General features: G+C 42.7%; 1 protein-coding gene across 1 annotated transcript in view; it reads left to right on the top strand.

Moving 5' to 3' along the window:
* Window positions 1–3613: 3613 nt before the first annotated feature.
* The window catches only part of RBPJ (recombination signal binding protein for immunoglobulin kappa J region), a 160800-nt gene continuing 140223 nt past the window's right edge, over window positions 3614–24190 (top strand). The window contains exons 1-2 of the mRNA XM_071807379.1: window positions 3614–3696; window positions 6531–6652. The gene's annotated coding sequence lies outside the window, so the exon portion shown is untranslated. The remainder of the gene's footprint in view (window positions 3697–6530; window positions 6653–24190) is intronic.

The following is a 24190-nucleotide window of genomic DNA, read 5'->3' on the forward strand; positions in this document are numbered from 1 at the left end:
AGTTTATTGCCAGTTAAAATAGTTTTGGATAATGAGAACCAAAAATTAAAATAACACCTTCCCATTGCCTCCCGTTTTCCAGGATCAAATTCACTCCTGAGTCCTGTATTTCCTCTCTGCTTGGTCCCATGACAGTTGGATAGGAATCACAGTCACTCTGTAACAGCTTTTCTTCTGCTCCTTCCTTCTCACACTTTTCCCCTGCTCCTGTATGGGTTCTTCATGAGCTGCAGTTCCTTCAGGACATACCCAACTGCTCTGGTGTGGGCCACGGTGTGGATGTCTGCTCCAACTTGGTTTTCTCTATGGGCTGCAGGGGAATATCTGCTGTGGTGGTGCCTGGAGGCCCTCCTCCCCTTCCTTATTTTCTGACTTTGGTGTTCATGCTGCTGTTCTTCATGTTTCCCCCCCTCATTCCTCTGCTTGTCCAGTGTTTTCACAAAGGTGCCACCCACTTGGCTGCTGGGCTGAGCTGTGTCTTGCAGTGGGTCCTTTGCGAACCCAGCTGGAGCTGTCTGTGGCCATCATGGGGTAGCTGCTGCACCCCACCTTGCTCACTGCCAACACCTTGACTGGTACATCTGATACGGGAGGTTAACGCCAAATATTGGGGTAGAAAAGCAGATAAAGAATCTTTTTTAAAAAGCGTTTTTTCACGGTAAGTATAATGGTCATTAGAACAGATCAGTAAAGGATTGCCCCTACTGAAAAACTTTGCCCAAATTGGATGTCTGTTGTCATAATAGGTTCTGAGTAAACTATGTGTTTTCAGAAGAAAAAAACAGTTTATAAGCTATAGTTACAGTCTATAACCTAACCAATATTACTCTTGAGGACAGGTGCAGCATGTACATTTAACTGTAATATACTCTCTTCTTCATTTATTTTTAGCACTTCATTATGGTACACAACATTTTAAAGACCATTGCAGGATCATATATGTTATGAGGAATGTATGTGCAGTGAGTGTTATTCATAAAGTTAGTGGATGTTTGCTCTTTTTTTTCAGACATACACTTTTATTAAAAAGACAGATGAAAGACACAAAGTTCACAGTGTTCTCTTCCAAACTGCCATTCTGTTATTAATATTTGCTGTTTCTTTCCTACTTGTTGTTGTCATTCCTCTCCCACTCAGACATGTTTCCTCTTCTGAGTTTAGGGGTTTGTTTTAGTTTCCTATTATCACTGTAAGCATTACTTTTTTTTTCTTTTTCAGTTTGCTTGCTGGGAAAATGTGACCATATTTGATTCCCTTGAGTTCTCAGGTCATTTCACATGATGGCTGAAGTCAAAGTGAGTTTACACATTCACAGTAGGGATGTTGAGAGAAGTTTCACCGCATAGCACAGAGCAATGCTGTCACAAAACTAATTCAGTGTTTGCTAGGAAAAGAAGAATCAATTTGAATAACAAAGAAGTTTTTACTACTTAAAGCTTTCTTAAATGAGACTGCAGAAATGGGGGAGCCCTGGATTTTGTTTTCTTGAACAAAACATTATGCTGTTATATCGAACAGTTTCAACCAAGTTGTTTCATCTAGAATACCTTTCCAGTGGAAACGTAGCATTGCTTAAATGCAGATACTCCATCTATAACAGACTAGCTGCAAAACAAAGAGTTTTAGGAGAAACTAGGAATTGTTCAATAATGTCACTTCTGTCACTTGGTGACACAATGTTTAAAAACTGTACATCATGGTAGTGTGAAACAACTCAACTACTCTTTCAAGATAAATTACATGATAGAGGAGATTAAATTACTCAGTTTGGAGTTAATAGCTAAGGTGATCTCTGCTACTTATTCACTTTGTGAAGCTGAACAGTTTGGTGAGTCTGAATCTTGTCTAGAAAAAATGTTAGATGGTTTCAGAACAGTGCTTGTTGCCAGCAGGTGCTGAGCCTTTTGCCTTCATACTTAAACGCTGCAAAACATTTGAGTACATGAACTCAATTGTACTGCACGTCTGTTGGTTGTGATCTCGTGTTTGTTCCAGTGCAAAAAAAGCTGAGTAAGTTTTGTAATTGCCTATACAGAATGTGCAGCAGTGTGTACCTGTTGAATACTACTGAAGTGAATCTAAACTCTGCAAATGGCATATATTGGTTGTAATGAACATTGCTTCTCACTTGCTGAGTTCCACCTAATAAAGTGGTTTGATTGACCATGTCTTTCAAGTGTTAGGATACTGAATGTCTTTTTCAAATCTTTGGTTTTCTGTTTGCATAAAACTCTTAGGTCAATGAGGAACATACTGCAATAATTCTGCAGAATTTACACTGAAATTTTCTGGGATTGCTCTGGCATTTGCCAGTTGCCTGGAGACTTGCCCAAGACTCACATGGGAAGTCCTTCTCCTGCAGCTGCCTTTCTGGGCCTTGTGACAATGCTTTGTTCTGCTTATGGACACTGGACATAAGCCTCTCCTATAGCAAATTGTGCTCCCCAGGACTCTTTCCCTATCTTGCTCTGGAAGTAAGAGTTTTTGCTACTTCTGTAGCCTGCAGCAACTATTATTTTTCAACATAATCACACAAAAATGTTACATGTGTTTATAATTATGCATGATTTGATATAATTATTAGTAGTTGGGAGGGACTAGTCTGCCTTTGCAGAGGAACCAGTTTGCTAGTTTTGGTCCACCTGTTTTAATGGTTCCAACAGAAAGGTTGTGACAAAACATTTGCTAAAAATGCCTTCTTAAAATGTTTTATAAACAGTTATCAGATCTATTCTGTAATATGAGTGCATTTTACTTATTTATTCTAGCTGAAGTGCAAACAGCAAATATAACTTCAGCCTTTGGAGGACTGGAGAAAAGTATTCAATGGTGCTTTGTCATCACAACAGAAGGATCTGGTTGTACTAAGTTTAGGCCTGCTGTTGTATGCTGGTAAGTTTTGAAATTATTAAACTTGTACCATGAAGAGCAAATCTGGCATTTTGGTCTAAATGCAGCTTAGTTTTGAAATATAATAGACTGTTGGTGATGCAATGAAACCCTCAAGCACAAACACTTTAGGAGGAGTAAGTATGGCAAAAGGTATTGGCAAGTTGCCAGATTATACACGTGAGCAAGAAAACTGTGATTCCCACTGATAAGGGGATTTTTTTCTGTAATGCTCAAGGCACACTGAATAGCCTCAACTGATTGTCACAAATGTTACTGTAATATGCCCTTCCCACAAAAAACAGTCCAGAAAAAGGAGGAGTTCTCGTGATTTGCAGTTTTCTAAACCAAAATAAATAATGTATTTTCCCTTCTTGTAGTCTAGCAATAATTAACTACTCATTTTCTCAGTATTGTGTACACTCTTACTGACCTTCTTCACGTTAACATGCAGACACAGCAGTAAATGAAAAGCTACATTGGCCTTTCCTGTGGTGCCACACGGCCCAAATAGCGTGTTTGCTAGTGGAAGGAAATTATTTTCCAGCTTCTGAGAAAGTGCTGCAGAATATGCACTGTCTCCATGTGGACAATGTATAACAGGAGAGAGCAAAAAACAAAGTGCAGGTCAAAGCATAATAAAACTTTCTTTTTCACATATTAACCAATGATCTGAGGTGTTACTTGTGCATAGTGCAGACTGGTTGGGCCTTGCAAGAAAAATGGTGCAGTGTTTAAGATGCTGTCTTGGCAATTAGGACTGTTGTAGACAGTTCCCTGTTCCACCATGCTTTTGTCTGGCAGCAGGTAAGTAATTTAGCAGTTGAGCTTCAGTTCCATCTGTAAAATAGCAATAATAATACTCCCCTTCCTTGCAAGGCGTGATGAAGGTAAATATGGGCTGGGGGTTTTTTGATGCTGTAGAAAACATTTTTGATCTTTGTCTGAGAAGTTTTCTTCACGGTCAGGAAAAATAGGTCTGTATTTGTGTAGGATTCAGATATTTTAGTTCCAAGAACTTTTAATATTTTTAAGAATCCTTTCCAAAAGGAAACAATTTCTAAAATTTCCCAGAACTTTATACTGCTGAAGTATTATGCTCTGCGTATGGAAATTTTATATTTGGGGAGTCAAAACTCACCTGGTTTTCACAATACGAATATTTTTTTAGAAGATCTCCAAATCTGAGTATAAACTTCTGCATGTAAGCTGAAATGTAACCCAATGTGAATGTTACTACAGTTACACAGAAAAAGGCAGAAAATTGGTCAGCTTTTGCTAGTAGCTTAGGTGGAGTTTTACGAGACTCAGCAATTTTCAGTATTTTCACTTGCCACTTCCCTTGTCTTCTGTAACAATGAGTTCCCCCTTCTGGCCTTTGCATGTGAAAAAAAGTAGCTAAAAGTCTTCCAACAGAGACACAAGCACTGAGCAGGGGAAGCCAGGTGGCAGTTAAAGGAGGTGAGGAAGAACTGGAGGTGCTGCAGGGAAAAGAGTGGAGAAACACCTTGGGGGCAGGGTGGTGGATATGAAGAGGAGACAAGGCATACTGGTCAATCGAATGGGCAGGAGCATGAGGGACACAGGATGCAAATCTGTTGGAATACAGCCTTTATGGGCTCTGCTGCTCACAGAACAAATTGGGATACCTCTTTCCTCCCCAGCAGGCTGGAGGTAAACTTTTCTAAAGTTAGTTCGTAGTCAAGGAGGTTACAATGAAGAGATTTCTCTAAGGAGAAATGATACAACTATCCTTTGCTCTAGCCTACCTTGAGAGGTCAGAAATCGCAGAATAACCTGGGTTGGGAGGGGCCTCATGTTGAAAAGTACCTTTCAGATCACAGAGAAAGGTGCCTCCTTTGCTATCAACTTCTTCCTGTAATCCAGTGCAGTGACTTTCAGCAATACTAATCAGGGCAGAGATTAATTACTTCAGCAGAAATTCCCACAGGAGGAGTCCTTCTCTTCAGCCACCCATTCACTCCCGAATCAGATGGCTAAGGCACAGTATAGGAATGTATTTATTCTTGTACGCTGGATGAAGAGAAACCACTGTGGATATTAAGCAGAAGCATTTGCTCCCCAGTCTATGATCTGTGACTTTTGGGGTGCCAGTGATTGTAGCAGGCCAGCTGTAGATCCAGATCTCCTCCCATCTACAGGTAAGAGCAAGAACTCCAACTTCTGCCATTATTGGCTGAACAGCACCATTAGGAGCCCTCTGAAGCCTGGAATGCAGGTGATCTTAGTAACAGAATCTTCACTGCCTGCTTGTAGCTTCTTCTGAAATGAGCTCCATTCCCCTGGTCCTTCTTACAGTCATCCTGCGTGTGGTTAACACAGGGTTACTGGTTGTCCCACCTAGCAAAGAATTTCTCATAGTTCAGTCCAAAATCCCATGTCCCACATTAAGAAGTTATGGGGTATTACTTCTCCCTGCATTTTCTGTGTGTTTTTAATATGGGCTATGTGATTTAGTGGCCTCTGCTGCCTGCTCCCTGCCTACCTCTCTCTGCTTCTGGATCAAAGCAATGATGTCAGAGGCAGCACTCACTGAAGGACCCTGGAAGGAGATGTGAGGATCTAAGGGAGGCATTCCCATACATGAACTCTAGCAATCCTACTAATATGTGTCAGAATTTCTCCTAGTTGTTTTTCAGCAGACAAGCTTTTTGTTTGTAGCAAAAACTCTTGTTATTTTTCCCTATTGCACTCAGCGCAGTTAAACGTTGTCCCGTATCTACCATTCCAGCTAGTCTTGTGCACTTACATTGCCTCCCAATTTGTTTAAACAAAACATTTATTTAGTATACTGCTATTTTGTGCCAGGCAATTACGTTAAGTGTGTCCCAGGACAGTTCTTTGAGCAACACCACCAGTAAAATCTCTTCAGGCCAATGATTTCCTGTTGGTCATTTCCTCTGTAGTGACTTCCATACTTGCTTTACAATTCTTGCAGTTACTAATTGTTTCCCACGTGATATCATTCCAAATGCTTTGCTAACATCCAGATGGAATCTATCTCTGAGTTTTTGTCATGTTGACAAGCTGGTTGCCTGCTTAAGTAGGAAGATGAATACTCAGACGTTCTACTTTGGGGATTTCCATTTGTGTCCCCACTTTTCATTATTTCAGAGTTTGCCATGATTTTTGTGTGCTCTTCTGGAAAGAGTAACAGCTAGACTGATGTTTTCCAAAAGAAGTCCCAGAAGTACCTCATACTCTTTCTGTCTAGATGCATCATAATGCATATAAAATGAACAACTGGGTCTAAACCAGGTCTGTACCTAAACATCATGAGAGCGACATGCATCTCCAGCCCAGGCAGAAAGGAGAGATGTTTGCTGCCGTTGGTTCTTTTCAAAAGCTCAGAAGTTTATATTCATCCTGTCTCTGTGTCACTGATAATTGGCTCCAAAGAACCAGCTCTGGCTAATAGGAAATTGCTGTAAACATACTGCAGGAACACAAGGCTGGCTTTATTTAGTCAGAAAAACCATCACACATCAAACTTGCAGAAGAGTAAGGGCAGTTAGCAAGCTTATTTACAAAATGTTATTAAGTGAATTGTCACATCTACATTCATTAGCAAAATTATTCAGGGGTGCAAAAGAATTTATACCTGGTTCTGGTTTCCACAGGTCATTGGGTGCATAACACTGAGGCTCCAGACAAGGCAGGCATGACAATGACTGCTTCCAAAAAGATAAGGATTTTCCCTTTGCTTCAATTCTTTGGAATCACAGAAGAGACACAGATAAAGGTAAAAATGTAATATTTCGATTTTGCTAATGGTTTTAGTGGAATGATACTGATGGCTCCTTGTGATTAATTTGTGAACTGTCATGTCTTTTGGGAACTATCTGGAATGTGATCTGTATGCTCTGTTGGATCCTAGAAATTCTAAAGATGGCTTTATCTAATTTCCAGCACTATTTACAGTCAGTCACTTCATCCCACCCTTTCTGAGGAATCTTCCCACGGTGGCATGTTCTAGGTCTAGTTCTGATCATTTCTAAGTCACAGAAGAGTGAAAGATACTTTATTCCTGTCATTTTCTGTCTTCCAAGATAAGTTTGCATGCTACTCCCTGTTGAGACTATTATGAATCTTCAAGCCCAGGTTCTAATTCTAGCCCTAAATCCATGGAAGATTCCTCATCCTCTAGATTATTTTTCCTATATACTTTTGCGGGCAGACAGCTCCAATAGTAGAAGTGTCCATGCTAGGTGTTCTGGTAGCCAGGAACCTGGCTCTTGGGGCAAATATCTATAACAGGTATGAGGCTCCTTACCATTTAATTATTTCAGGATTCAATAGTTTTGTGTCTCCTCCACGTTTGGAGATAAATCAAGTGAAATATTGTAGTTCCTACTTATGACATAGGGGCCTTCTTCACTTATGGTATGTTTGTCCTGAAACAGATCCCTAGTGGGATTCTCAGATTCCAACTGTATGAAATATCTTCTGGTATTTTCAAGACCATGTTCTGGGTGTATAGCCTTCTTTGTGTACAAAACAGCTTATGAAATGTTACCTCTACTGCATACAAGCACTATATTTGTGTCTGCTTGGCTCATGTTACCTGGGTGGGAACAGAAGTTGTACCCTCTGTTCTCTTGTGTTAGTTAATGCGTTGCATATCCTGCTACCATTAAACTTCCTTCTCAGAAACATGGCATAAGAGAACCCTTGAAACTATCTGTATATTAAAACTATCTGTGTCTATTTTTTTATGGTCAGCTTCATATGAGTATGTCTGAGTTGAATGCCTGCTGTTATGTTGAAAGTCTTCCTCATAATTCTAATGGATTTACCATCTTGTATCATCACAGAAAACATCACAGTGATACTTCATATAATGTATCCAAGGAAGGGCCACATCCACTTAAATTTGCAGAGGCTGGGTATCTGGGGAATTACTATTGCTCCATATGTTGGCTGTTGTAGGAAGTGACAGGAGTTTCTGGAGGGAAATTATGTGTAGGAAAGGACCCAAGACATTCCTTGGGCAGGAACATTTGCTGTTGACCGCATTTGTCTTGCCAGGAGGCTCCATTCAGCCTGCAAGTGTTTTTTAGGGCTGTGGAGGGTCATGGTGAAGTCTCAGTCTTTATCTGCGTAGAGGCCTGTCCAGTGAAGATATTCATTATGTGTCCATAGTGCACAGAAGAGCTAGAGATCTGTATTTGCTTTTCCCACCCCAGGTGAGGGGTTGGTACCCAGCAGTTACTGCTTGGTGCGACTATGGCTAGAAGGGGCTTTGCACTGCCAGGAGGGGTGAGGAGCTACTTCTGGGAAAAATGGCCAGCTGTGCTCCCTTTTGAAGCCTCGCTGGCAGGATGGCTTTGACAGCTGGAATGCAGCCGTGCAGTGGGGTACAAGTGGTAATTACACCTCTCTCCATGTAGCAAAGCAAGAGCTGTAGTCACATTTGCGCAAACTCCTCTTACTCACAAGCAGAAGGATGGAGGCTGCTCAGCCCAGTCCAGGACAAGAAGAGAACATCCCTGCAGCACACCTCAAACAGTCCAGACTGTCTATTGATCTTCAGCCTACGCAGTACTCCTGTTTCTCTGGAGGAGGGGTACTACCATTTGGAAGCCCTCTACACAAGCTCTTTCCGAACACTCCTCTCACATTTCCCTTGGGCTGGAAGTCATTTCAGATTTGCCAGCTGGGCCTCTGCCCCTGGGCTGATTCCAGCACCTGAGCCTAGTTTTATGTCAGAGTGAGCTGGCTGATCCCGTGGGACGTTACAGTGTGCCCTGACGCAGGTGGTGCTCGGAAAGGTGCTGCTGGACTTCTGCAAGGAGGTGGAAAGCGACAGTATCAAAGCCGAGTGGTGGCAAAGCTGTGATTTCCAGCTCCTTCTGATGTTTATTTCTTGGTGAGTGGCATGTTTAAGAATATTCTTAATGCTTGTGGTGCTAGCAAAAAGTGATACTCTAGTTGCTTTGCCTCTTCTTTTGTTCTGAATTTTACAATATCTGTGACTAAAAATATTGTTATTCCTGGATCCCAGAAGAACCCCCAAAACAGAGACTAATCGGCTGGATAATTGCCCACTCCTAAGTGTCCGAATGCAAAACGAAACTTCTGGTTTAATATTTTCTGTACTGTTTATTTTCCAGTGAAAGCACATTGCCGTTTGATATAAAATCCATGGTTCAGTCTCTAGGGAACCCTGTGCTTCTATTCTTCTTGTGCATTATTATTTTAAAAAAAACCCACTAACCAGTAGCCTGAGTGATCACAGATGAAGAATGCAAACTTTTTTCCCAGGAAAAAGGTAAAAGAGAAGAAAAATTGCATTCAATTCTGTTATGTAACCAAGAAAATAAATTATTTCAGAGAAGAATAGTGCTCGATTTTGCCCCTCAAAGGTATTGTATGTAACTATCATAATTAATTATAGAATTATTCACAACTAGGAACAAGAATGTTTGATTCACCTTGTTTAAAAAAAAAGTCCTCAATCTGTTGAGTGCCATGCAAATTGCATTTGAAGATTGTTTCTGAACATTGATAACAGGGCAGAGATTGGGGAGTTATGCAGTGAGGATTGTCTCATGTACATTGATGGCAACAGAAAGACTGAATGATTTATCTGCAGTCGTGGTTGTAGCTTTCAGTTCAAGTCTGGTTTATATTCAAAGCTTTCTCTAAACATTTGCTTTTGCCAGTTTCTGGATTATTTATCAGTTTAGATTGACAAAATAAGCTTTGGGCCCATGATATAAGTCAGATGTCTAAATCTGGCCTCATATAGGGAACGGAGTGGGTTTTCCCAGCCTAACTTGGCCTGTCAAAGGTGTCTGCTGTGAGGGACTAGAGAATTGATGAAGTCTGACCCTTTTCTGTGGAGGCTGCTTTTGAGACCGATACTATTCTGTAGCTAGTAAAACTATGCCGGCATCCTTTCAGTGTCTTTCTTCAGCAGGGTTGCCTCCTTCACAACTACCTGTTATGGCTCCTTTTCCAGCAGCTTCCACCCAACGGCTGGGCTCAGTGGGTCCCCAAAGTGCAACAGGGTTGAAGCTTTTGCTCGGGGGGTGGCTGCTTGGCAAGCTCAGTGCTGTGCATCCTCACAGGAGGGAGGAAGCCCAAGCTGTTGGCACATACGTTTCTCTGGGTGGGTCTTCATGTGCAGGAATTGTGCGTGAATTCACGAGCCCAGGCACAGTTGGCACATTTTTCCTCAGGTGTAAATTCTCGCCCCTCTTCCCTAACTTGGAACTCTCTTAAGTTGTGCTACTGGTCCCGCACAGCTGAGGAATTACTGAGGGAGCCAGACATACTGAGGAACAGGGCTCCCAAAGCACCGGCCTGTGAGGAAGCAGCTCACACTGCCTGTGGTTCACCTCTCTGCACCGTCCTGAGTGGCACCTGTTGGCTTCCCCCACTGCCTACTGCAAGTATTGGAGCAGGTTGTGTGCCTGCAGGGGATCTCCTGGCAGGCTTGTGATGCTCAGAGGACTCGGAGAGGGAGCCCTCTTGGCCTGTCTTCAGTGGACTTTCCTTGCAGACACTTCTGGACATTGACAGTGTTTCTTCCACTCCGATTCCTGGGTAACTGAGGTGTTAGTTGTTACGTGCTTTGTCTGAGAAATCTCTTGGCTGTTTTTGTGACTGCTCTAGGGATGTCAGCTAGAAATGCTGGATCTCAGCTTTCACCAGTTGTGAGGCTGTGCAAGCATTTGCTGCAAGACACAATCATCCTTTGCTTTTTCCATTATAGAATCTTGGACTCTAGCAATTTCAGAAACATTTGACCATATTCTTAAGACAAATAACTCAGCCCGAAATATATTTCTGTGAGGAGGATAAGCAAACCTTTTATGATGATCTTTGGAGTAGTGCATGTGCTTTATGAACTCTCATGGACTACACGTCACTTTGTACACCAGGAGGTGTAAATCTGCTGCCAATGATTTCTTTCCGTGCCTGTTATAGAAATGATATATTTTTTAAGTAGTCATAATTGCTTCTCAGGTTTATCACCTGAGATGAATGAGCCTCAGTGGGTTTGCTGTTCCTCTTCCTTCATCTCTTCTGGTTCATTCTCACAGAGTTTGCCAGGTAACTTCTTAAGACAGATGCTCACACTTGTGCCTTGCTGCCTGAAGACAGTGTTGGGTTCTGTTTGCTAAGTATGAAGGTTCATCATTCTCTGATGTGGCTGTGACAATAATTCCTCTGTGAACTTTCATGCTTGGGCCTGGATAGACATGTCGATAGTTTATTCCCATCTCTGCTTAGGCTTTTCAAGACACGTCAGTCCTTTGAGCAGGAGACTTAGAATCATAGAATAGTTTGGGTTGGAAGGGATCTTCAAAGGTCATCTAGTCCACCCCCAAACTGACTTGGATGTCATGCATTAAGTGTAGTTACTTGCATACTGAATATGCCAGTTTGCCTAAGCAAAGTGTCATAGGCATGCTGGACTCAGGTAGGGAGAGCATGGCTGTGTGTAAGATCTCATGGTAAATCAGCTTGCAGATGTGTTGGGTTATCTGGAGGGCAGCTTGCTGCTGGGCTTTTTGGTGGCCTTTCTGTTGGCTGCAGCTTCTCTCTAGGCACATCTGATCAGACCTGCAACCAGGGTGGAAGTCGTGCAGCAGAGGGATGCTACAGTATGAACAGAGGTGCTGCCCTCAAAGAATGTGGATGAGAGTGTGGCATGTGCTCAAAGTGAGACATCGACAAGTCTTTCTATGTGGGGTAGGGTGAAAGGCCTCTTTAAGCCAACCCAAACTTCACATTTTCACTCCAGATTCAAGCCTGCTCCCTGAAGGAACAGAGCCACTTCAGAGAGATGAATGCACTGCATACAATGATGGAAAATACAAGGTCAGCAGGCCTTTAGGGAATTTGACTTGCTATTTAGTAAAGAAGTACTTCTAAAAAAAGCTCTGAGAAGCCCTGGTAACATTGCAATGACCTTACTGAGCTGCAATGCATATGCCTGCTTTGTGACAAGGGTTCTGTAGGCTGCTATTTTATGGTATTAAACCTTAAACCACTTCAGAACAAAAGAAGGCATATTTATTTAATTTTTCATGGTTAACAAGTCAATGTTACTGAGTAGGCTGTTCTAGTATTTTCTTTGAAATGAATGCATTTTCAGAGTGAAAGAAGTCATTACCCTATTCCTGCCATGGTAAACAGTCAGCCTTAGGCTTCAGTTTTGTAAAGCACTTATGTGCTTACTGAAATGCTACTGTCAATGTCTTTTACACATCTGTTTAAAGTTAGAAATGAGAACTTGAGAATTCAGCTGAGTTGGGGCCTTAGTAGTGATGCTTTTAATTGTAGTGTAAATCGAGTCTTCCTATTGACCAGTAGATGGGGCAAGTGGGCCTCCTTATAGTTATGGTCAAGATTTTTCTAAATGCAAGGTTAAAATGTAGCCCTCGTTGGCCCTTAGGTCAACAGTCTAGTTTGAAGGCTCTTTACCTTTGTACTGCAAGGGTAAATTATGTACTTTGACGCAACTGGACTATTTTCTTTACAAACATGTGTCGTAAACAATTGTTCAGTTCCTTGAAATTCTGAGATTTAAAATGATGTTCCTTTCTTTACACAGGGAAGGAAACAAATCTTTTGAAGGTTTTTTTGTGTGAAGAGAGGTGAACGAGTGTTCCCTCCCCAAAACTAGCCAATAGTTAGCTGTTTACAGCACTAACAGGGATGCAAAGGATCCAAGTTTTAGTCCCTGGTAGTCTCCCATGTGCCTGTAGAGTGTACCAATGGCAAGATCACCTTACCTGCCTTTGGGCCATCTTCTCCAATTCTCTCCTCCAAAAGCTGTTGTCACTTTTATACATTTATCGATGCACCACACTTGTACAGACTACATGAGTGACCACAGTTGCTGGCCACAGTTGCTTTCTGCCCACACTTCTCGGTTCTTGTTCACACTTCATGTGATGTGCTTATCCAAAGAGACGGTGACTCTCAAAATAAGTCAGTCCCAGAATACTGCTTGTTATAAGGAATAAATGTCTTGAACCCGTGGGAATGTAACCACAATCACACTTCTGCATGTTCTTCCACACATTAAGAAACAATTAAGCAATCTGGATATCCATAAATCCGTGGGTCCAGATGGGGTGCACCTGTTGGTGCTGAGAGAGCTGGCTGAGGTCATTGCTAGGCCACTCTCCATCACCTTTGCCAAGTCTTGGGAAACGGGAGAGGTGCCTGAGGACTAGAGGAAAGCAAATGTCACTCCAGTCTTCAAAAAGGGCAGGAAGGAGGACCCGAGTAACTATAGACTGGTCAGCCTCACCTCCATCCCTGGGAAAGTGATGAAACAACTTATCCTTGGTACCATCTCAAGGCATATCAAGGATAAGAGGGTCATTAGGGGCAGTCAACATGGCTTCACCAAGGGGAAGTCGTGCTTGATCAAGCTCATAGCCTTTTATGAGAACATAACGAGGTGGATGGATGATGGCAGAGTGGTGGATGTGGTCTATTTTGATTTCAGTAAAGCATTTGACACAGTCTCCCACAGCATCCTCACAGCTAAACTGAGGAAGTGTGGTCTGGATGATCAGGTAGTGAGGTGGACTGCGAACTGGCTGAAGGAAAGAAGCCAGAGAGTCGTGGTCAATGGTGTGGAGTCCAGTTGGAGGCCTGTATCTAGTGGAGTGCCTCAAGGGTCAGTACAGTTGGAGCCTGTATTATCCAATATACTCATCAATGATTTGGATGAGGGAATAGAGTGTACTATCAGCAAGTTTGCTGATGACACCGAGCTGGGAGGAGTGGCTGACACGCCAGAAGGCTGTGCTGACATCCAGTGAGACCTGGACAGGCTGGAGAGTTGGGTGGGGAAAAGTTTAATGAAATATAACAAGGGAAATTGTAGAGTCTAACCTCTGGGCAGGAACAACCCCAGGTTCCAGTATAAGTTGGGGAACAACTTATTAGAGAGCAGTGTAGGGTAAAGGGACCTGGGGGTCCTGGTGGACAGCAGATGACCATGAGCCAGCACTGGGCCCTTGTGGCCAGGAAGGCCAATGGCATCCTGGGGTGTATTAGAAGGGGGGTGGTTAGTAGGTCGAGAGAGGTTCTTCTTCCCCTCTACTGTGCCCTGGTGAGACCCCATCTGGAATATTGTGTTCAGTTCAAGAAGGACAGGGAGCTGCTGGAGAGAGTCCACCGCAGAACCACGAAGATGATGAAGGGAGTGAAGCATCTCCCTTATAAGGAAAGGCTGAGGGAGCTGGGTGTCTTTAGTTTGGAGAAGAGGAGACTGAGGGGTGACCTCATTAATGTTTACAGATATCTAAAGGGTGAGTGTCATGAGGATGGAGCCAGGCTCTTCTCAGTGACAGCCAATGGTAAGACAAGGGGTAATGGGTGCAAACTGGAACACAAGAGGTTCCACTTAAATAGAAGAAGAAACTTCTTCTCAATGGGGGTGACAGAGCACCAGAACAGGCCGCCCAGGGGAGTTGTGGAGTCTCCTTCTCTGGAGACACTCAAAACCTCCCTGGACACCTTCCTGTGTAGCCTCATCTAGGTGTTCCTGCTCCAGTAGAGGGATTGGACTAGATGATCTTTTGAAGTTCCTTCCAATAACTGACATTCTGTAAGCGTGCTCTGCTTGGAGCTCATCTTGGTAGTGCAAGTCCTGGATCTGGTTGTGTTTTTGCAGGCAATGAGGTGCAGGTGCAAGAACCATTTGCTGCCTTACATGGGGCAAACATCGCCAGTGAAGTTGGCCTTATGTGAGGTAGGATCCTTCACAGGTGTGTAGCCCAGCGATGGTGGGGAGCTTATGCTTGTCCCATAGATGAGATATCGTTGTTTGGCTAGTGGGGTGTATCTTGCCCTTCTGAAAGCAGCTCCCACTGTTCAGCCCAGAATAAAAGGTAATGATATATATATCCTGTTTTATTTTAGAGCAGGGCAAGCTTCCTGACATAGTTGGGTGGAGGGGTGAAGAAATCTGTATCTATATTAAACTGGATAGGCCAGACAAACACAACATGTTAATATAAAACAAAATGGTTTGGCTAAAGATTTGAAACAAACAGACAAATCCACAACAACAAAACACAAAACCAAGCAACCAAACAACCCAAATCAGGTCTTTTTCCTCAAACTTTCAAAAACTGAACCAGGGAGGTTAAACGTGAGCCTGTCTTCTCAGATATGTAGGGAAAGCCTCAGCTGCTGGGCATTGACTAGTTGAACATGAGTCTCTGTGCCACCATCTGTCATTATCCGTTTGTGATATCCAAATCTTTCCTCAGGGTGGAGGGAACACTGAGGAATTCTTGGCTGTATTAGCATGACTTTATCCTCTTGGTCGAAGCCATTATGTGGTTACAACTGAGATGAGTAACACTGAGTACAGAGGGGGACAGGGTTTAAGCTGGTGTAAACTGGGTGCAACTCCTTTGCAGACAGTGAAAGTAACTAGACTCTACAGACCTCTAAATTGGTAAGAGTCTGACTCACCTTTTCCTAAACTATGTTGTACAGAATCTGGGCATTGCCTTAACCTATCCCATATTTTGGAAAGGTAATTTGTGTTACATCTTCCTCATGTCACTCAAAGGTTGCTCCAGCTTCTCCCTTTTTCACAACCTTGTGATGCCGTCAGACCTCATCTCTAGGACTGCCGCCTCCATGGTGAGCAGCCTGACTCAGATTGGGCTTCTTGCAGACAAATTGCGATAGCCTGCTGCAGTCCTGCTTGCTTTACTTTCCATTCAGTGTACTGACAGCCCTACAGCAAAAATTCCTTTGGCTTCTGTCATATCTACGTTTGCCTTTGAATGTTTTCATTGGCTCGCTATGTTTTGCATGAAATTTAAATTCCTCAGTGTGTTTTCAGCCAGCGTTTGCATTTTGTTCATTACGTGTGCCTTGACCATCCAGCATCCTCTGACTTTACCCTTGTCCTTGTGGTCTTCCTCTGTTTATTTTCTTCATGTCCTTCCCTGTTCCTGAAGAGATGTTCTCCTAATAAGCTGAGCAGTGTTACTAGCACTCAATCACCCTACTTTCCCACTCTACTCCTGACCTTCCTTCAAGAGCTGGTGAATTTTCTCTTAATTTTCTGCTTTGTGGATGGAAAGAACTGCTTTATAAGAAATGTACTGCTCCCGGGGTAGGTATAAAGCATGGCTTAGACTGCACAAGCTCCTCAGGAACACGGGTTGTGACACAAATGCAGTGTGAGGCAGCTGGAAACACCTACAGCACGTGGTGGTTTATAGTAAGCCAACTGCTCAGTGACATGCTGGCCTCTGTGGAAAACTATGTGTGCTGCTAGCCAGAGGTATCTCGGGAGGACTGAGAGTCTGTCTGCTATTTGGCTCCTCACAGGCAGCAGATGTTGCACGAGAAGGTGAAACATGCAATAAATGACTGTATTTACTTGAAGCAAATCAGAGCTCAAGAAAAAGCAGTGGTCCAGCCAAGTGTGTTTACTGCTGTGGGAATGCTTTTGTGCTGATGCAGCACCTTTCACCCAAAATCTCTGGATGTTTTCAAAGCCTTATCAAAGGTAGGCTAATGCCAGTGTTTGCAGACATACTGGAGCCAGCCTTTTACTGCCATCCATATAGCTTACACTGAGTTTGGTACTGTTGTGGCTACTCGGCCAAGTTCTCCCTTAGCTGCATAGATGGTTTCTGCAGCTGGTGCTGAGCTCATGCTGACACAGCTACATTGGTAACAGGACCCGAGCTGGCCACTACGCGGCTAGCTCAGGTAGGTACATGTGAGCTGCAGCCACTTTAGTGTAAAGATGTATTTGTCGCTTTTTTAGGAGGAAAAAAATCTAAGACCTGGACTGAAGACAAAAGTCAAGTTGCAAAGATACATCTCTCTTTTCTACTGCTGATTCTAAGGGGTGGGGAAAGGCAAAAAATTAAGTACTGCGTAGGTTATCATTAGTGAAAATACATTCAGGCTAGGTTGTGCCATGTCTACCTGCTGAGTGAATGTTCAGGTAATGTCTGGCAGGGAAATGTCCACTGACCCAGAAGGGAGCGTAGTCTCTCCATGTGCGTGCATGTTTTCCTCATGGACCAACAGACACGTCTTCAGGTGCTTATTTTGAGATCACTTGTTAGTCTTCAGTAACATAGAGAAGAGGACTTCATCTTTCGTCAATAGAAGGGTGTTAATGCAGGGATTTCATATTGTTTTTCTAGTAATGTGCTGCCAAAAAATATCACCTGGTTCTGGGTATGTGACAGGGGTCAGACCATGAGTCAGGAGCCAGCAGAACTGCACTGCTCTGAACAGTTTCCAGATCAGACCAATACCTCCCAGATGACTAGGGATGGCTCTTCCTCTCTGATGTGTCCCCAGATAGTTCTCCTGGATGGCTCCTCTGCGATGGTCTGGTGGTCCTCTACTCACTGTTTCACAGCATGCAAAAGGGGGCAATCTCCAAACATTATCGGGATGGACAAACAGCTCACATCCTTCCAACCTGCATGCTTTTTAACCAAGCAACTCCCATTGTTCCCTTCTCCTCCTTCGCTCAGCTCACTCCTGGTGGTTTTCTGCAGACATTTCCCCCAAATGACCTTGCTAGAACCAAAGTGAAACAAAAGGCCCTACCCACATTCTGCTGTGAGTCCCTTTACTACAAAATATTTTCAATCTGTGGAGAGGGTTTTCCTCTCTTTCATGTTCTCTGGCTGCCCACAGTGACAGCCGTATCTGTTTGATTTGAGGGAAGCTTTGCATGTGCTGTGACTGGCTCCTTCTGCTAATAATTTGTTCTCTGGAGCCTGCTGCTGCATAGTATAAATAAATCTCACTGTTTAGTACTTTCCCTTTTTGTTCCCCCCTGCTGCTGGCAGTGAGTTGACCCACCCTGTTTTGTTTTTCAAATTTATCTTTCTTTGCCTTTCTTATATGAGACAAAATCACAAGATTAAATAACAAGGATGCATTATTGGTGCATACTTTTTGGTTGTCGTGTGTTGCCCTAAAAGTTCTGCATAAAATGAGAATTAAATGCAGCTGACATCCTGAAACAATATTCAGTTTGGGCCTGGGACAAGGAATAAGATTTTAACCCACTTCAAAAAGTCTAATGATGTGTGCTGAATAGATACAGTCTCCATATAAAAGTATTTTTTAGCCATCCTGCCATGTAAACTCATTCTTTCTATAAACAGTCTTAATTTGGCCCATTCCTTGTGTGGATGCTGCTAGAATGACCAGGATGTTTAGCACATCAGACCTAGCTGTGCAGTGGTGAATGTAGGTACTGGAAGTTCTCCAGTCGTGGTAGAATGCATACCCTTGCAACCTCTAGCTCGGAGCAGGGTAAATATTTAGAGTGGCTGAGCCCAATTTGGGCTCTGTGCTGTTTTAACTAGATTGTTTCTGCCTAATTTAAAGCTGGCTTAGGCATTTCTCCACCACACCAGAATCGCTGCTGTGTACACGTACCCCTAAATGAGTATGATGAAGGCCACAGTCATGTTTTTCATGGTTCCAAGCCTGATGCTTAGAGTATTTGAGGTTGTTTTTACTGTGTGAATGTGACTGCATGTGCATTTTAATACAGGCAAAAACACTATGATAGACTAAGGAAGTCAGTAGGGTGGTTACATTTGTCTATTTTCTTGGAAAACTTCATCATTCCTATAGTCTATCAACCCAGACAATATTCTTCCTGTATGTTTTTGAATCTTTTTGTAGCATAAATAGGTTTCAAATAACATAAATTAAGCGGTTTTTGCCTTTTCTCCACTGATTTCTTCTAAGCAAAGGACATCTCCGTGCACAGGGTAAAAAAAGGCAAAGAGAAACTAGCCCTTTGCCATTTGCATTTTACAAACCAAATCTTGAAAAAAAAGAAGACTTGAAGGAGGGGAAAATTTTCACCTTAACATTGCAAATGATGTGAAACCAGAATGTCCTCCCACCACAGCACATGTTTGTGGTGAGTAGGTGGGGGAGATGCAGGGAAGAGGTGACGGTATAAAAATACCTTGTAAAAACAAATGCTTGGCTAGGGGAGAGAGTTTGTCACTTCAGCCAGACGAGAGGGGGAAACCAGACAGACTGGGGGCGGATGGGGAGCAGGGGGTGGAGAACTTATGTCACTTCAGCAAGGTAAATAACTTGACAATGTCTCTCAGATATAGCAGTCAAATAATTAGCATGACAAGACCAGATATTAAACAAGTAGGTGGCCTAGGAAGTTAAGAGGAAAGAGTAAAAGTTATTTAAGCAGAACAATGAAGATCATAAGAAACAGTTAAATATGTCAAAAATATCAAGAAGGGCAACAGGTAAAATCCCGAGACAGAACACACGGATTTGCTAGCAGCCACCTTTCCTGCATTTCCGTGAACTGGGAAGTTAATTTTTCTCATTTATCTTTATAATAATTCAGACTCGCCAAGTTGAATAGGGACCATGGGCTCTATATGGTAACATGACTGCTGAATGCAGCTTTGTAACGTGTTGCTAGCATGACTCTCTCTGCACGGGACGTTTCCCTTCACGTGCCGTATGGAACAGTTTGTGTGCTCCGCAGCATCCAGTACCACAGAGATGTGAGCAGAGACCAACGTGACCACCCACAATGGCAGCCAGGGTGGAAAATGACAGTGTGTTGTGCTCAGGGGGACTTTGTGCGCTGTGGTGGGAAACTGACATCCCCACATCTGGGGAGCTGTGGGATGATGGAGGGTCTGGAGGGACAACACTCGGTGCCCCTGGGTGGTTCAGGTTGGCAGTAGCAGCTGTCAGCATTGGGAGGGCAGTCTCCTTCCTATGTGTGAAATTTATAGTTTTTGTTTGGTTTTAATTGACTTGCCTCAGTGCTCAAGAAGGTGCCCAGCCCAAGGAAGAGTGGGTGGGTGGCTGAGAAAGAGGCAGAAGAGGCAGGGAGAGAGCAGGCTGGTGAGGTGCTCTTAATGTCCAGTAATCTGTTATCCATACATATATTGCTCTGTCTTACAGACAGCTTCAGACGCTGATTTTCTTCTTACTTGTCCTCATTCCTTGTTGTTTTAATCTCTAGAAATTTCAGTGTGGTTTGAATGGTTCTTTCCACAGAGAGAAGGTGCCTTGCTAAATCAGACAAAACCTGCCCTCCTGCTTGCTCACTTATTTTGCTAGGAAGTGTGTCATTCTCCTGCTTTGGTGGTGGCTTTTGGTGATAGGTCATTTCAGCTGAGGTGGGGCAAACAAAGCTCTGGCTATGTGCACAACGGGTCCGCACCTCTTGTGACGGCTTATGGCAACGCACCCCTGGGCTGATGGACTGGCTGGTGGGGCCTCAGGGAGGGAGGGGACTGTATTTAGCACAGACCAGGTTTCAAGGCTGACATATATTATGAAGTTTGTTGGTGTCCAAATTGCAATCAAGAACAGAAGAAGGTTCAGGTCTCTTCTCCTCCTCTGACCTAAAGCATGTTGCTGAGGTCTGTTGCACAGGGTGGGACTTTCCACTAGTAGGTGTTCATACGGAGTTGGCTGTATCTGGCTATCTTCATGTGCTGGTGTGCAGTCATTTCATACTTGCATTCCACAGAAAAGCAGAGGGTATTTTCCCCCTTCAACAATTTTCAAAGAAAGTACAGTACCAAAACATTGTTAGAGAAATTTTGCATGCTCCAGTCAGCAAACCGAAACCTAGAATATCTTTAGAGACCCTGTCTGTGCAGCTGTGTTGTTGCTTTGTCCTCCAGGGCTGAGTTAGGGTAGCTGTGGGGATTAGTAGTCTGAGTTTCCTGACTTACATGCATGTAATATTAATGAAATATTTTGGTGGAAATCTAGCTTTTACATTTCAGATTTGTTTCGTTGCACCAGTTGGTGGATTGAAACTGCTGTCACAGCAGCTGCCTGCATATCGTGTAACGCACCATGCCTTGATGCCTTGTCATATTTCAGTGTTTGCTCACAGTATGAACAGTCCCAAGCACTGTGTTTTTGTGCTGTTTTTTTTGGTTTTGTTTTTGGTTTTTTTTTAATGAAGGTCCAAGAGTTAGTGAAATAGAGAGGATCTTTTTTTCCACCACTTTCTCACAAACCCACAAGCTGACATGCCTTTCCGCTATGCCTTCCTTCCACTGATTTAACAATTCATCCTTTACTGTGCAAGTGCTCAGGGGCACTTGCACCATAGTAAGAAATGCAATACAGAAAGCCTATGTAGATGCTTCTGCATTAGTGTCTTAATATATTGAGCATATAATGCTATAATAACTGAAGAGTGATGTTACAATGGAGAAAGCTAAGAGATGCACAATTAGTCAAGAATTCTTATGCTGGAGATGTTAAAACTAAAACTTAAAACTTTTCCTGGAAATTCAGTACTTGTGATGAATCTCTTGGGGGAGTTTCTTATGTGTAGCATGCAATTTCTGATAGAAAAGAAAGACAGAGAAGTTCATTGCAGACTGTTCAATAGCCTGGTAGCTGGGTGATCTTTGAGATGTAGAAGACCAAGTTCTAAGTTCTCAGGATGCATTAGAAACAACAAGAAAATGAATTCTTATCTCGGGTATTGTAGATAAGTGCCTTAACTGTTGGGCTTTTAAGGAAGGTGCATGAGTCTGATGTCTGCGGTTTCTTTGTGTGAAAACTCAAAAACTCTTAGGATCTTCATTCAATGTTTAATTCTAAATTTTTTTTTTTTTTTAAACCTGGGATTAAAAGTTTATGTTTTTGAAAAACATGGAAACCTTGTTATCCAGCGAGCTAGAATAATAAAAGTTGTAGGTGTCTTGTGAACTTGATGCAAAGAAGAAAATGTGTTGTTTCATTGGCTCTGTATGAGAGGAAAGTCTGGGCTTCATTTAAAAGTCAAATGTAAATATATTTTTGCTAACTTTGGCTTGTGACAGATCAAGATTTGACATGTTCTCATTTCTTCTCGTGAGCTGCTAAGGATTCAGACCAACTTGATCGATATCTGCCTTTGGCAGAAGACAGGAGGATTTCATGACTGATTTCTGTCTCAAGACGTCTGCCCCCTCTCCGCAACCAGCAAGGGGCAATAGCATTTTAAAGTAAGGATGTCAGAGAGCAGCAGCTTGGTTTTCTCACTTGTCACGGTTATTTGTTTCTCTCCTGGCCGAACCACCAGAAGCAGGTTAAGGATGACACAAACTAGCAACAAATCACGGGGTGGAGGACAGAGCATGTGACAATGTCCTGGCCATGGTGCAAACACTTGAGCTATGTTTCGAAAGCCTGGGTTTGTGTTCAGCAAAGTTCACGAGTGAAAAATAAAAGTCTTTGACGATAACAATCAACAAGCTCAATCTCTTTAGTGTCTACCCTTCAGAGAAGAGGCTGGAGCGGATCCCATCAAGCTGTGATTTGGTTCAGTGCACTGGGGACGGTTCCTAGAAGCATTCCCCCAGCTTCTTCACACTGTGCACTGAGGGGAAAAAAACAACATTTGGCAATTTGTTGTCAATATTTGTATAACTCCTGATGCCACTAAAACTGCATATGCAGGCTTTAAACTAACAAAAACAAAGCCACGGCCAAGCTGGAGATCTGGATTTGTTTCCATGCACAATTAGGTTTATTTGTTTAGGTCTCATTTTATTTGTTTTCAGATGACTCAGATAGGAGTATTGCAATCCTTTCAAAGTGAAGTAGTGTTCTGTGTATTTTGGGCATTAGGCTTAGCCAAATGTGGAAAGAATTGGCTGCTCAATACTATTTTCCTATCCAGAGGTTTTTCAAACTTTTGAGAGGAACTGAAGGAATGTCCCTTCAATGCCAGGCTTTTTTTTCCCCCTTTCACAGCGTCGCTCCACATTTATTGTTAAAGAGCACAGGAATTTTAAAACACTCCTCCGTTGTGCAACTGTTAGCAACTGCTCTTATTAATTGCTTTACCATTATACTACATGCTTAAATTCTCGCTGGTGTAATCCATAACTTGCTGCTTTGAGTGCCTTTTAACCCATTCCAATAAGAATGTATGGATGGTGCACTGCTCAGGATCTCTCATCCTGCTAGACCAACTCTGGGTTTGCTGAAAATGATTTCCTGCATACATGAAGGGATATTTACATTCTGGCAAGTAGCCAGGTTTTCTGTTGGGAGTTAGTCACCAAGCGCAGATTATTTTCCAATGGACATGCTTGCACGCTATCAGTGTTAAGAGAATTGTCTCAAGTCTCAGTACCATGGTGGGGTTTTTTTCTTTTTTTTCCCTTCTTCCCTCCCCCCCCCCCCCAAAAAAAAAAAAAAAAGAAAAACAAACCAAAAGACTAAAAATGCAGAGTTTTTTGATCTCTTCTTCTGTCATATATAAGTAGGATGAAATGGCTTTTAATTGCTGCTTTAGGCACCCCTGTGTTTTGGGGGGATTTTTTTTTGTCGTTTTTGTTTTCTTCTGATTGTTTTCCTTCTAGAAATGCCTCCTCGGATGATGTTTCGGAAAATGAAGGCAATATGAATAAATCCGCATTTATTTCTGTTTCTATGAAACATAAAGGTTAAAGGATTTTCCACACTCACCAGAAGTATGCATCTGATTTATGACCTTCTTTAATGCTCTTCCCACTCACACTCATAAAAGAAATATAGAAACAAAGGCTAATAGACAATCTATTTTAAAGTTTGCCCTGATAAAACCAAACTGGAACTTTATTCAGTCTTAAATGTCAATTCTAAAATTTGGAATGTTTTTCTAATCAAGAACAATAAACGTGGAAAGTGTGTCCGTGGAACAGAGCCGCGGCTCAGCACGCTGCTGGCCCGGTGCTGCACGCACACTTCAGGAGCACATGGAGTCCACACATCACGTAGTCCTCCCTCTGCAATAACTTGCTTTGCAAGACTGCTTGACCCTAAGAGGGACTGAACAATGCTTAGGATATGTGATTTGTCATTTTATTTTACTTTCAAGAGGTTAGGGACCCAAAATATACCTTTGACAAATCACTCAATTGAGGAGGGAGGTAAATCTTCAAATACAGTAAAGATGAGATAAATGATTTAAATTTTCAAGCCTGTGTTAAAAACTAGAAGTAAGAAGGTGGGCAAATAGATTGGATGGTGCTTAGAGATCTATTCCATGCCTATGATACTTTGTTTCCTTCCCTCTAGCTGTGGAGAACTGAGGCTGTCAAAATGGATGAAACCCATTTAGTGACCTTACTTAACATGTTATCGCTTTGTAAGGCACTCAGGGTGTTTCTACCTTGTGCTTGTAAAGTCCTCAGCTACTCTCACAACGCAGTGTGCAGGCTGCAGCTCTCCTGCCCTCTCTGCATGCACCATTTTGCTATGTGCAGTTCTTCAAGTCTAATCCAAGACTGAA

The sequence above is a fragment of the Patagioenas fasciata genome, chromosome 4 (assembly GCF_037038585.1).
Source record: "Patagioenas fasciata isolate bPatFas1 chromosome 4, bPatFas1.hap1, whole genome shotgun sequence".
In the NCBI taxonomy this organism is placed as follows: domain Eukaryota; kingdom Metazoa; phylum Chordata; class Aves; order Columbiformes; family Columbidae; genus Patagioenas; species Patagioenas fasciata.